Genomic DNA, 15928 nt, shown 5'->3' with positions numbered 1-15928 from the left:
TAAATGTGTTTATAGACTCCTAACAGGGTCCATCCTCTAATAAGGAATATATATATATATGTATATATATATATATATATATATCTTTGTGGGCATCATTCCCACTAGGGTTTTCCCTTGGCTAGAGTTTCCCTAGTTAACAAAATATGGTGTTATGAGTTCTCTTTGTGCATGGTTACTCTTATTGTTCAAAATTACTTGTTTACTTTCTTATGCATGGTTCAAAGTAATAAATTATATCTAGTTGGTAACAAAAGTTTGTATAATACTGATTCACACCCCTCTCCCCCTCAGTATTCCCTATTTCTAATAAAAACATGGAATATCTATTTAGAGGAAGATAGTGTACCTAATGATTACTACAGAGGGAGAAATAAATAAAAAACATACATCTATCTAGTAAGAGGGAGATAGTGTTGAGGGAGATATAAGAACAAAATAGACAAAGATAGATTTCTGAATATTAGAAAGAGGGAGTCATAAGTAAGATTTTACTGTCTATTGATCAGAATAGAGTTTTGTAGTCTATACAGAAGATGAAATGTGCTAATAGAGGGAGAAATTTCAATACAAAGAATTATTATCTTTTTGGTATTGTTGTTGGTACTGGTTTTCCATCAATCCCAAAGAGAATTTTTTTGAAAATATATTGATATAAGTACAAGAATGTGTTTCAATAATTATTTTGTCACTAATGTCAAACTTGCTACTTGTCGGTAAGACAAATGCTTAATTGATTTGAGTACTATCATTTTTTTGATTGATGAGGAGGTTTTGATCAAATGAGATAGCAAAAGCACCTAGAGGAGAGGTTGAGTTATAGTACAAAAAAGGATTACAAAGATCAATGAAGATAGTGATGTTATAATGTATTGATTATCTACTTAAGGCTGTAAAGATTGGATACACTAAGTCTAGAAGAACAAGTAAGAATGATCAAGTTTATCAAGCTTGATTGAGTGGATAGTAGGTGCCGAGAAAATTTAGTGCAACCCAACCATAAAATTAGTTGGAGCCAAGAAAAGTAAAAGCTTAGTGTATGCTGAGTGATAAAATGTAAGGTGAGTAAAGTTTACTTGATGTCTAGCACTAGTAAACTTTAGTGTTTACTGAGTGATCTAGTTGAAGACAAGTGGGAGAATAGTTTGGAACCTAAGTGACATCATATTGATGCTAAGTGCTACTATTCATGTTAAATTATAGATTTGACAAATCTGAGCTAAATATTTCATTTTCTTAAATTTTGTGAATCATGTGGAAGAAAACTATGATGAGTTGGTGGCACAAAATTCACGGTAAACTATTTTGAGGTGAATTCAAAGAGGATTAAAGAAGAAGATTCTAGAAGGGGCTCAAATGAAAATATGGGTAGATTCATTGAATCCTACCTAGTCCTACCTAACCTTAAAATGGACAATAGAGGTTGAATGGAAAAAGATTTTAATTTTCTATTTATAGAGATGGTTGGTCAAAAGCAAGGTTGGTCAATGTTCAAGAACCTAAATTAGACAAGAAGTCTAAAGTATTGCTTCATTTAGTGACCGAATAGAAAAGACTAATATTGGCAAGAAAAGAAAGAATGATTAAGAGTATGAATGCTTGAAAGGTGAATAAGTTATCAAAGCTAAAGTGTGTGAAAGCCAAGCAGAATGAAGGATTAAAATAGAGATCTATAATCTACAAGTGAGTTATAATTTGTTATGAGATCAAGCCTTATTGTTACTTTTTGATCATTGTACTAGTCTAGGGTAATCCTTTGGATTAAGGTTGACCTAATAGTCATTTTTAAATCCTTTAACTAGGTGACATTACAAGTAAATGATCTAAAGTCCTCTAACAAGGCTCACTCCTAACAGGGTGATTGAAGTCCTCAAACCAAGTCACATTTAATAGTGTGTATTGTAACCTTTAATAGGGTTGGCCTTTCATAGGGCATTACTTCAAAAGAGTGAGAATGTGTAGCATCTTACTAGTGGGTTTTCCAAAATTGGATTTCCACATTAAACCCTTGTGTCAAATGTCTTATTGAATCTATTATGTTTAATGTTTACATTTATGAAAACTTGTTTTGACCTAGGACAATAATCTACAAGTTTAAGTGATTGTATGATCTAATGGATGCATGCATGAATACATTTTATGGATGTGGTTTCACGAAGCTATGAAAAGTTTTATTTGTACATTTGCACCTTGGATAACTAATTCACCCCCTCTCACTCATTCTAAAGAATTCCAAAAAGCTGACCTAGTGGATGCTAATTATTCATTTGAAAGGGCATTCAAGTTGACTTGACATTGGGTTTCATAAATATGAAAGGTCGAGTTGTGGATTGAAATGTGGAATAGGAAGAATGAGAAAGTTGGAAAATAAGAAGGATATTTGATTGAAGAAAAAACATCCAAGGAGCTGCAAAGAATATTATGATCAAGAAGGATCAAGTGGATAAACTTGACTAGTGATCTAAAATCCTCAAAGTTAGTTGCTTCATCAACTAGGTCAATTATTGTTACTCTCTAACAATTGTAGGAGTGAAGAAATCTCTTAACATTGTTGGATTAAGAGTCATTTTGTAAATCCTCTAACAAGGTGCAATTTCTAGATTGAAGTGTCTAAAGACCTCTAACAAGAACACTCCTAACAAGCTCACGCTTAGCTGTGTGTTTTGTAACATTTAACAGGTTTGGCTTCTAACAAGGATCACTTCAAAAGAGTGAAAAAGTTGTAACTAGTTGCATTGGTGGTTTTCCCAAATTGGGTTTCCACATTAAATCTTGTTGTCTCATGTGTTCATTTTTATTTTCTTAATGATTTATGTTTCTACAGCTAAGTTACTAAAGGTTAATTCGCTTTAATATCTTAAGATTTCTTTGTTAATTGAGCTACAATGCATATCTATTTTTAACTAAGCAGTGTAAGGATTTCACTTAGTGAGAAGTTTGTATTGACATCTAAGGGATTTGGAATTATTTTTGTGGTAACTGATTCACCCCTCCCCTCTTAGTTACTCCTCTTATATTTTTAACAACAACTATGGGAATGAGTAATTGAATGATTATGGCTTTCAAGATAAATGTCTTTGTGTTCTCATGTTTAGGTTTCAAGTTCTCATTGAACTTCACTAAGTGCATAAAACCTTTTGATGTTAATGTCTTAACAAGGGGTTTGGGTTTTCATCCAAGTTTACTAATAACAATGTAAAACATAAGGTTTAGTACATAGAACCCTCGCCCAAAATAGATGTAACAACACTAATGGAAACATTGACATTTAAATAATTAATATCACATTCATTAGCACCTATTGAAATTAATACCCAACACCTAACTTAAACATCACTGAGGATAAAATATAATATAAGCAAATTTTAAAACACTTAAATTAAAATTCAACTAAATTAATAATACTTAGCATCCTATATATTAAACAATATATTATATATTTATTTATATCAAATATCTTATTAATATATATCATACTATATGTATTAGATAGTACAATACATATTAAATATTTGGTAATTAATACATACTATATTATATAATATATAATATAATATATGAAAATATCTCATAGTAATAATAATCAAGTTATCTATCATATAATATAATATATATTAACTCATTTAATAGAAAATATATACTATATTATATAGACTATAATATAAATTAAAAGAACAACAAAAAATAAGATCAACTTTACTACCCATGACATTAGTAAATAGTGGACCCCACAGTTAGCTGGCATGAGTGTACCCTGTTGTGGCAAGGATGCCACCTACCCCTTCCAAAATTTTGTAAATTATTATTTTATATAAAATTGATGTGTGGGCTATGACAAGGGGTGCTCTCCATTAAAAAAAAATTAATATAACTTTTGTTTTTTTTATAAAACTCATGTATGTTGCCAGAAATGTGGATCCCACGCCACATAAGGGGGGAAGTTATTACCCCTTCCATAAACATTAAAATCTCATGTCTTAAAAATGTGCACATACCAAGGAGGGGGTATGGGGTGGCATGGGAGAATGTGGGGAGTGGTGGGGCCCATGGTAGGGATCACACCCTCCATTGCTATTTTTTTATTTAGTTTTTTTAATAAAAATAAGCACATGTCAATAGAGTTCGGGTGCTAGCCCCCATGACACCCCCCCACCCACATGTAATGTGAATTTCTTTTGGTTTTTTATATATAAGGAATCGGTTTATTATAGGGCCCTTATGATTAATTATATTTTATTTTAAAATGGCTAGTGTCCTTTGTTGTATAAGTGGGTGTCATTTTTATTCTTTTTCAAAAAATGAGGAATGACCCCTTTTATGAGCATGTGACCCATGATGGGTTTGGAATTTATATAATTTACATTTCATTAATTATATAGTCAAAAAGGGATATTCCACTAGATGTGTTGCAAGGGTGGACTTTTTATTCACTCTATGTGAACTTTTGACAGTGCGATTTCATTCCTACTCTCCATACAAATTCTAGAGACCTGTAGGTCTCTTTTTTTTGAATTTTTTCAATATGTTTTATTTTTATCTACAATTTTCTTTTTAGTATTATTTCTTTTAGCTCACTTGATTTATTCTCTTGAGGGCTTTATTGTTTTAAGGGCTATCTTTTACTATAGGATAAATTTACTAATACTTCCGAATGCAAAATATTTAATTATTTGGTCTATACCATCAAATGAAGTCTATTAAATCAATTGCAACTAAAATATATGATTAAAGAAAACTAATAGACATTAAATGGCTAACTTTTCCATTCCAACACTACAACATAATGAGAATTCTTGTTTAAATCAACTATTTATCTCTTCACTAAGTGTTTTTTGAATACTTTGGCATGTCAATTCAAATATAATTTACAATAAACATAATGTTCAATTGTTCATTTACAAGAAACATTGAATACAATACAACTAGCCTTTGGGAGTGATTCTTCATTTAATTATAACTTTGTTTTCATAATACAATAAGTGCTTCTCTTCTTTTGAATGACATGTATTTTAAGAGACAACAATATATTGCAACTCCAGTTTCATAATGAATTCAATGCTACATATTCTTGAATATATATATGCATATTATGCAACCATACTTTACAAATGAATCTACAATATTTCTTTCCTTCACTACAATGTTTGCAACAAAGAAATACATGAATGATGAACAAGGTGGAGAATTCTCCACTACAAGAATGATAATGAATGCAACAATTCTTCTTTCTTCACAATAATACCAACATAGATTTCTCCTCCAAGGGCTTTTCATTTTAACTTTGACTCCAAACCTGAAATACATTTGACAAAACCATGGAGAGATCACCTCTCATCCTAGGTCTTTAAGAGACCACCCCAATCTTGGAGAACCAAGGCTAAAAGAGATACACACAAATAATAATAATAATAATTAATAAATAATAATTTTTTAATAAAAAATAAAATCCTCACAATGCATGAACAACACAATCACAACATTTAACTCCCTCGACCATGAGTTTCACAATGGCTCACCTATGGACCCATGAACAAAGGGTGAAGGCGGTATTTTTAAAGAGGAGATTTTCATACCATTACCATTACATAACATGAAATTTCAAGGCCTTCCCAAGCTTCAACAACACATTCTTCCTTCACAAATTTTTCCCTTATCAACCACAAACATAAGAATAACTAGTATGGCTACATGGAGCCCAACTCTATTAAATTCCTCTTTTCTCCATGAGAAGAGGTTCTCAACTATATTGTCATGCCAAAATAACTCCTTCACCCAAGGCTACTACTTCCCTCCCAAGGGTGAGTGATGCCTTTATAACCATAAACAACATTAAATCCAAAAATGACAAAAAATAAACATAATTCAAGAATCTCTCACACCCATCATAGCAAAACATATAAAACAATTTACTTACAAGCATGCATATACATTCCTACATATTTATATTTACAACATCAACACTTAAGCTTCCAAATGAAAGAGTATCCTCCATGGAAAGATGCACAAACCTTGTTCTAATGAAAAATGGCAATAACTTTTGAGAAGAGCCCCTTTTTCCTTATCTTGTTCAATCTCCAAAACTCTAGGTGTCAATAAAATTAGAGAGTGGGTGAACACTCACTAACTCTTTTTAGTTCCCCTAAAAAGGCCTTCGAACCCACTACCAAAACCTAGCTAAAAATGGCAGTGCCAAAAGTCTCTCTTTCTCCCACTATTGTCCTCCTACTAAAAATCTATGCTCAACTAAGAGTGGCTAGAAGATTAAGTTATTATGACCTCTCCATTTTTGCCACTTTTTCCAAATGACTTATATGGAAGGTCATAAAAGTGTTCTAGACCTTCTAATGGGTGAGAATATTCCCCTAACTCATACCACTCTATACGGTGGTTATTTTCACTAAAATAACACTCTAGGGCCATGTTTTATCCCTCAAATGTCTCTATGAGGTTTTAATTTTAAATTCACTTGATTGGACTTCATGTGACATCTTATAAAAAAGTGGAATTAACTTTAGTACCTTATTAGGTTTAGTCTTAGGTTAGGTGTTTCTTGCCAAGCCATAATTGATATGTCACTTCCACATAGACATCACAAGTGCAAAGTGACACCAATAAGATACATTACACATTACAAGTGACATATCTAATCACACAATGAATTTAATATAATAAAACACATTCACCTTATGTTTACAAATAAAACATATTACAATGGGGTTTTAATCTCTTCAATAGATCAAACCTTTGTTTTCACAGATTTCACACAATTTTAGCCCTAATTCTATGATTAATACCATGGTTAATTCCCTTCAAACCAAACTCAACCAGTAGTATTCGAAACAAAAATCACATATAAATATATACACAAAATAAAAATTACATAATTGAATTAAACATTTGACATGTATAATTCAATTTCAATTAACCTTTTCTTTTCTAAATCAATGCTCATATTATAAAATATTTGCAACATCCAAAAATCATGAATTACTTAACAAAATCATTTATTAACTTTAACACATAACTACTTTGACATTCAAAATATAAACATGATTAAAAAAATTATCATAATATTGAATAACTAAAAGAATATATATTTAATCATTAGAAGGTATAAGATAACTCCTAGTCCATAACATCACAAAACATGATCATAGTGTAATTATCAAATGTCATCAAATAATATGGTTGACTACCTGACCAATCAAAAGGAATCATAATGTGAATATGTCAAATTTGATATGCTGGGTTCGGGGAGGACTCACATCCTCCCCCTAGCCATAAAATTTCTCTTAGATTTCATTAAAAAGGTATGAGTACTATGATCAAATTTACATTTTATCCTCCCATGAAGTTGTGACCTTATCATAAAAATCCCACTGGACTCTAACCTAGTTCATCTCTCTACCTCTAAGTGCAAGGGTTTGTCATGCTAAAATGTAAATGGGCTCAAATTCTAGCTACTTGTCTAACTCCACCTACAAGGAATCCCAATCTATAATGTGAGACTCATCATAAATATGCTTTCATGATACAAAACCATGAAACACACCATAAATGTGTAACAAGCTAGGTGGAAATGATAGATAATAAGTAACTAGTCCTATCTGCTCTAAAAACTCAAAAGGTCCAACAAAATGAGGTGCCAACTTAGATAATTTTCTATAACTAATCAAACTCTTTTGTAGTTGTACTCTCAAGAAGATTATGTCTTTGACCATATACTCTTTATCTACCCTCTTCACATTTGCATACTTTGTGTATCTATCCTAAAACTCTCTAAAATTTTGTGTAATCAAGATGACATGTTGCTCCATATCCCTGACTAACTAAGGTCTATTAGATACTCTATCCTCAATCCTGTCCTAACTCAGTGGTGTCTAACAAGGTATACAATAGAAGGCCTAATAATATGGAATGTCTATAGATGGATGATTTCCATTATTATAGCAAAACTCAACAAGATGTAGGTAATCCTCCCACTTGACTTGATGGTCCATCACATACATATGCAACATATCCTCCAACAATTGATTAACCCTCTTTATTTTTCCACTTGTCTGAGGGTGTTATGTCATTACTAAAATCAACCCTAGTGCCCAATATTTCCTACAACTCTCTCTAAGAAGATGTAAACAAGGAATCCCTCTCTCAAATGATATTATGAGGAATTCCACTAAGTCTAATGATGTATCACAAGAAAATGTGTGCAACAACTAGTGTTTGATAGGTGCTATGAATGGGTGAGAAGTGGGAAAGTTTGGTCATCATGTTAATTCTCACCATGATGACATCATGGTAATGAGAAGATATTGGGTGATCAATAGTGAAGTCCATGAAATAGTATCCCACTTTTACTCAAGTATCTCATGTGGCTATAGAAGTCCACCTAGATGATTGACTTTTTCCTTCACCCTCTAGCACTCTAAGAATCAAGCAATAATATTGAAAATCTATAATCTCATGCCTAGCCATGGTATAATTGTCCCAAATCAACATGTAACTTCTAAACCCCAAGATGTACTAAATAGGGTGCTCTATGAGCCTCTAATATAATAATTGTAAGAATTTTCCTTAGGGAAAAATCACCCAAGCTTAAGAAGCTCAAGCACTAGGACAATATGGACCAATACAGTATGATTAGAATAGCAATATGAAATTGAATTGATGTTTATACAAACTAGGAGTGCCTTAATATAAAGGCCTCTAGAATGACTAGGAGTCAACAAAGTGATAAGTCTCACAACTAAGAACATGTCCACTAAGAGTGGATTAACTTCCTTTGAGCACATAAGTTAGTGTGATGATGAGAGGATAAGCTTAACATAGATGTGTCACATAAAAATATGTTGTAGACACCATGTGCTAAAATAGAGATGGTAACTCCTATGTTGTCAACAAGACAACTCATATAAGTATGCATACTCCTAGGTGTCTAATCTAATAAATAACAAAACAATGCATTAACTTAAGTAAACTTAATTAAAGTGTAATAATAATTAAATATTTACATTAACACCCCCCTTAAGTGCAACTTAGGGGAATGCACTTAAGCTTACAAAAGCTATAATGAAAATACATGATGGGTCTTGACTACTAGGCCATGTTAGGTACCTATGTACAAATGCAATGCAGTCTCTCTGAAAATGGAAAAAGAGGGAAAACCTCATGGGAAAAACCCTCCGCCAAAAATAGAGAGATGAAAAAAAAAGATGCATGGATGGATGGAGTAATTAAGATGCCCCCATTATGACATACATCATGTATATAAAATAGAGAAGTATGAGAAGGACAAAACCCTATAAGAGGAATAAGTCCCCCCCATAAGAGAGAAGAAGAAGAAGAAGAAGAAAGGAGACAAAGTAGTCTCCCCCGCCCAGATGTAGAATGTCAATTAGTGATAGCTACTCCAAGATGAATGTAGAAGTTTATCCATAACTACTGAATAATGTTTCTCCCTTTAGGAAGAAACAATGTCATAGGTACAGATGAGATGCTTCCCCAATGTGCAGAAAGAATCCTCAAGATGAATGGTATATCTAAAACCTGCTCAACTATCCCTGTGTCAATACTGATGGTTGCCCCTTCCAACACTATTGAAAAGAACATGTTTGGATCTAGCAAAAATTAATGTAGAACATAGTCCAAAGAACCAATTGTCTCCTCCAATGATAAAGAGACCTCCTACAACTATTGTACATAAGGATAACAATCATATCAATCTTGAAAGACTAATCATGTAGATAATGGACAAGAGGGTCAGAGTGTGCCCTGGCAACAACTAAAGAAGGATCTTCTTCATCAAAGAGAAGATGTATAACATCAATGATGTCTCTCAAATCTGTTATGTATGACTCCACAAAAAAATCTGAAATATTTGTTATGTAGTCATCCCCTGATTCTGGAACTGGAAGACAAGGTGTACCCAACTATACTAAATTACATGGACAAATCACTATAGCAATGTATACATGTGGAATGTGCTGATGCTTTGACCTTGTTCTGCATCTGTTAATAGGATCCCCCAAATTTGACTCTATTGAATCACTATCATTGTTGTCACTATCAGTTTCCACAATGTATGAAGTATGGAGAGGATTAGAGGATAAGCTAGGTGAACTTTCCTCAAAGTGAACATTCCTCTCTATAAATATCTCATGAGTCTCAAGATCCATAAGTCCATATGCCTTAACACTATCATCATATCCAATGAAAGTACAAGGCCTTTGTGGTGGTGCCTTGCATTCCCTTGAAGATATGTGTGCCCATGCTGGACAATCAAAAACTTTGAAGTGTTTCACAACTAGTTTTTTCTACACCATGCCTCAAAAGGAGTCATTCCATCTAAGGCATTATGAGGAGACCTATTAGGGATATGATTGGCACTTCTTATAGCTTCAACTTCAAGTGATGGATCAAGAGACTTATTGAATCATACAACTTGCCATTGACTTAAGAGTTCTAATCCTCATTGCTACAACACTTGTCTTTTGTGGACTAAATGTTATAGGATTTTGAAGATCAATACCCTCAAGTTCACAAAAGTCTCTAAGTATTGAGTTCACATATCTACTTTCATTTTCCATACAAAGAACCTTGATGACCTTCCTTGATTGCTTCTCAACATGACTCTTGAAGGCAAGAGACTTATCAAACACTTATGTGATTAAGAAAGTAGACTCATGTGTACTGTGAAAAGTCATGAATGAAAATGAGGACATAGCGACCCTTGCTAACTAATTTCATTGAAAAAGGGCTTGCTAGAATAGTGTCAACCAACTCAAGAATAATTGATGCTCTCCAAGACTTTTCTTTTTCGTATCTTTCTTCTAGATGCATATCTAATGAACAAGTTGAACATTCACCCTTAGAAAAGTTGATTGTAGGTAGACCTTTGACCATATTTTTTGAGCTAAGATGTTGAAGATAGTAGAAGGCATGATGACCATACCACTCATGCCATAATTTACTTTGTGAATGTGAATGTATCATCAAGGCATGTGAAGGAGACTTAGGCACAAAGTGGGAGAAAGAATAAAGTCATGTCTCATGATTGACTTTACCCATTACAATCAATGAATCATCCTTAAGATTTTACACCATTATTGAATTAGGAGGGAACTCAACTTTATTGCCACCTCCATAGTGATTGATTTGGTAAATTGAAAAGAGATTAGTGCTAAGTTTAGGAACATAGAGAACATCTTTGAACTCTCCATTTTCCATTTTAACTTGTCCTTTCCCTTCAATTTCCACTTGTGTCTCATTCCCTACAAAGTTGTGAGGTACCTTAGACTGCTTCAATGAAGAAAAGTGTCCTTTTGAAGAACCCATACGATATGAGGCACCTGATTCAAGAATACATTCCCCTAAAGAACTTGAACTTTCCATAAATGCTTGCCCCTTTCCTTGTGAAGTGGATGGATTTGAATCCTTGGAAGCATTTGGCACATTGATTTTGTTCTTCCTAAGTAAGTTTTCCAACTCATCTATTCTCTTAGTCTTGCAATGATGCCCATCATGATTTAGTTTCTTGCAATATGCACAAAATAGCTTATCCTTCTTGTTATTGTTTCCCTTCTTATTGGAAGAAGAATTGCCTTGTTATGAGGAGGAAGATTGTTGTATCTTTGATTGTGATTTTTACTTCCACTACTTTTTCTTGTTATTGGTAAAACCTTTTTCACCTTGATTTGTTTGGTTCTCATTAGTAGCCACCAATGTTTTAGACTTGGATGACTTGAGAATTCCCATATCTATCAACTTGGATTGTTCCAATATCAACATTTTTGCAAATGCATAAAATGTAGGCTTAGTGAAGGCACTTCCCATGGTCAACCTATGAGTGTTGTAACTTGAAACAAAAGATGCATACTCTGAAGGTAGCCTCTTCAAGATGTGATGAATCAATCTATCATCCTTCATGGGATTACCACAATCTTTTAGTAGTGCTCTCAATTCATTGGCTTTGTTGACATAGTCTTGAATTGTGTTAAAATTCTTAGGATCCAATAGAAGTAGACCATCCTTAATTTGGAATCCTTTTTCCTCATCCACTTTACCATACAAATCTTCAAGTTTCTCTGAAGCACCCTTGGCATCCTTAAAGTTGGAAATGTGGAAGAAGAGATCTCTATGAACACAACTTCTAATAATTCCTAAAGCCTAGTTGTCTTTAACTTGCCAATCAACTTATGCAACAAAATTAGTGGGTTTTACAATTGTACCATCAACACATAGATTTAAACCTTTTTCCATTAGTCTACTTCATACAATATCTTTCCATGTAGTATAATTGTGTGAAGTTAAAAGTGGATTTTTAGGTGAACCCATGATACAAAGAATTAAAAGAGCACAAGAGAGAAAGAGAGACACAAAAACAAAAGACACACCCCCCTTATTCACTCAATCAAAGAACACCCCCAAAAATGATACTTTTGGTACTTTATATGTAGTACATTTAAAATATGCCACTTGTCAAAATGGAAAAAAGTGGGCTTCTAATTTTTCTATTTATAACCTCCTTTTGGAGTTCAAATCTAGTACTTAACAATGTAGCTCAGATGTACAATAATTTTGAAGTTTTATCAAAGCAATACAATGCAAAAAAAGACCTATTCTTGAAAGTCATATTATGTACATATAAGATTATAATCCAATTGTAGATCTAGAAAGTAGATAAAAAATTATTCACTTTCCCAAAAAATGGAACCTAGAAATGTGTCCAGATGAGCCTGCACAGAGCTTTTGAAGTTGCAAAATGAAATATTGGATAGGTATAGTCACCAAAAATTAAAATTTCTAACAAATTCGTGCACCAAAATCAAAAAAATAATAGCACCACTAAAAAATTCAAGAAAATTCTAGTCAAAATGAAAAAAATTGCACCTCATTTGGAGTCTAGATAACTGTGATATGGCCTCATGAAATTGGACTATCAAATTAAAACTAATTATGGTGAAGGGGTTTGAACAATAAAATACTAAATTAAATTTGACATCCAAGTGACCCTCATGGTAGTGCAATCTAGCATACTAGTGACAATCAAATGGTTGTCAAATTTAATGCCATGAAAAGGTGACATTGGCAAAAAGGGCCCATCCTGATGATGTGGCAGGCCATATAGATGATGTCAGTGGTATGGATGATGATTTGGTATTGAATGGCTGTACCAAAGTCTTGCATAGCACTAAATGGATTAAAAAGCTAGTGATATTTATGGCACATGTGTCACTGTCATGGAAAATATATGTGTATTTGATTATGCATGCTAACTAGGCTAAACATATGGCAAATAGTGGCTACTAATAGGTTTGCAAATGTGGCATCAACAAGGCTGAGGTGTTGGTGCCAACAGAGCTACAGATCTGGCAAACATGGCGGGAGGTGCCAACAATCATTTCCAAATAGAAGAAGGGGTAGGAAGGAGCTAGAGGTCACCAACAACTAGGGATTTCTAGTGGGACTTTAGTCCCACATGTCCAATGCAAATGAGCAGTGGATTGTTTAAAAATAAAAGACCACAAACTTCAACCAAACTCAAGGGCTACTAGAATATTGATGCTAATTTGTGATGTGCCCACTAGTATCTAGTATGGTGAAGGCTACCGATTGTATTATACTCTAGTATGTTGGAAGATGATGCTGACTTATGTGGAATATTCCACCATGGGGGGTGGGATTTGATCACCTGGTTCCTGCAAAAAAATTTGCCTCTACAGACCTCATAGCCAAAAAAAAATTTTAAAAATAATTAGAAAAAAATGTAAAGAAATTGCAGACATGAATTAAAATTGTAGATTTGATAATTAAATTTAGAGATCGAAAATGATCATACCAAATTCACAAATCAGGCCTTCAAGTTTTGGTTTGCAAAAAAAATTTTGTCTTAATTTTGACTATGGCCTAAGGTAGGCAAATTTATAGTCAAAATTCATCGAATCAACACTCCGTACACAATGGTGAGATCTACTTTGGCTCTAGATGCTCCCAATGACTACAATACTCTAGATCTAAATCGAGGTCCTCCAATGGGTGAAGCAAAAATTGTTTCCAATGGCTATGTGAAGAGAAGCTCCCTTAGCTCTAATACCATGTAATAATTTTGCATAAGGAAAAATCACCGAAGATCAAGAAGCTCAAGAACTAGAACAATATGGACTAGTAAAGTATGATCAAAATAACAATATAAAATAGAATTGATGTTTATACACACTAGGAGTGCCTGAATAAAAAGGCCTTTAGAATGACTAGGATTTAGCAAAGTGATAAGTCTTACAACTAAGCACATGTCTACTAAGAGTGGATTATCCTCCATTGAGCACATAAGTTAGTGCAATGATGAAAGGATAAGCTTAACATAGGTGTGTCACATAAAAAGATGTTGTAGACACCATGTGCTAAAATAGAGATGCTAACTCCTGTGTTTTCAACAAGACAACTCATATGAGTACGCATACTCCCAGGTGTCTAATCTAATAAATAATAAACTAATGCATTAACCTAAGTAAACTTAAGTAAAGTATAATAATAATTAATTATTTACACTAACAATAACTCACAAAAATTATTGGTAGAAGGTGCATAGATGCATCCCTTATGATCTAATTGTAATATCCCAAAATTAGCACATTGCCATGTTAACCAATTTTGGTTGATTTAATCATTCTTAAGTCCTATTTTACTAGGCAGTTCTGATTCTAATTATTGCTACTTGACCTAGGTGTCAAATGTAGAAAACACTAATCCACATTAATCACATTATTTATTTAATTCCTAAGTATCAACACAAATTAGTTATAATAAACCTATTGATTTAATTTAATTTAATTGTAAGTGTTCATACTTTAATTAAATTAAAATCACCTCTTTAGCTAATGTAAAAAGGAATTAAATGTATTTGATTTCATAAGATATTTCCTCTTTTTAATTATTGAATTTAATTATTCAATTAATTAAAGTTTATCCATTTATGAGGCCATATTCTATTTTATTAAATTAAATCGTCTCTCCAAATCTTCTCTTCAATTCAAAAATGGAAACCCTAGGTGAACTAAAATCAGAAAAGGAACTAAATTAGTTAACTCCTTATTCCACTCAAAGTTAAATCAGTCAACTCCTTTTTCCACTCAAAAGCAATTAGTTAACTCCCTTTTCATAATGAATTTTTCATTATGACTAAGTCTAATCTTCAATCTTGACCATCCATTCCGATTAATCTCGACCGTTGATCAACTTTGGGGTTCTATTTAAGAAGCCTTCAATTCCTCATGATGGAGGTTGAATTGAATTTGCATCAAACTTATGCTAGAATATCTACTCATCTTGCTCACACTTTCATGGCTTTAATTTCTTGCATTGTAATATCATCTAGATTTTAAAATGCATTCGTTTAGCATAGTTTGCTCTTTTATTTCTTATCTTAATTGCATCTCATATAGATTAATTTTCATAGTTCATTTAGCTTTAAATCTTCCATTTTCATATAGTTCTCATAAAATCCTTCATACTAGAGGTTTGGTTGCTAGCTTCTCATTCTGAGAGCAAAGGAAAATTCCTTTTAGTTAGAAGGCAACAAGTTGAACTATTAGATTACTCGGATGAATAATCTCATATCCATTCTGGGATGATCTTTCAAATAATGACTGTGTTGAAGTGTATGTGAGGATCTAAGGCCTGCATTTTACATATACATTTTTGGTGCCCATCATGGGGCTGGGAAATCAAATTTTCTGGCCCCATTTACTCTATTTTCTGCATTTTTAATGATTCTATTGCAATTGTCCATACCATTTTTCAGATTTTTGCGTGAGAAATGTCATTTTCACATGAAGAACTAAGGATTTTGTCCCTTTCATCACACTTCCTCACATGAAAAAGTGCATAAATGCACAATTTCTCATGTGGTGCATGTCATTTTCTCGTGCAA

This window comes from Cupressus sempervirens, chromosome 3 (genome assembly GCF_028749045.1).
Source record: "Cupressus sempervirens isolate cs-2001-9-10 chromosome 3, ASM2874904v1, whole genome shotgun sequence".
Lineage (NCBI taxonomy): Eukaryota > Viridiplantae > Streptophyta > Pinopsida > Cupressales > Cupressaceae > Cupressus > Cupressus sempervirens.
Note: the sequence above shows the minus strand (reverse complement) of the source record.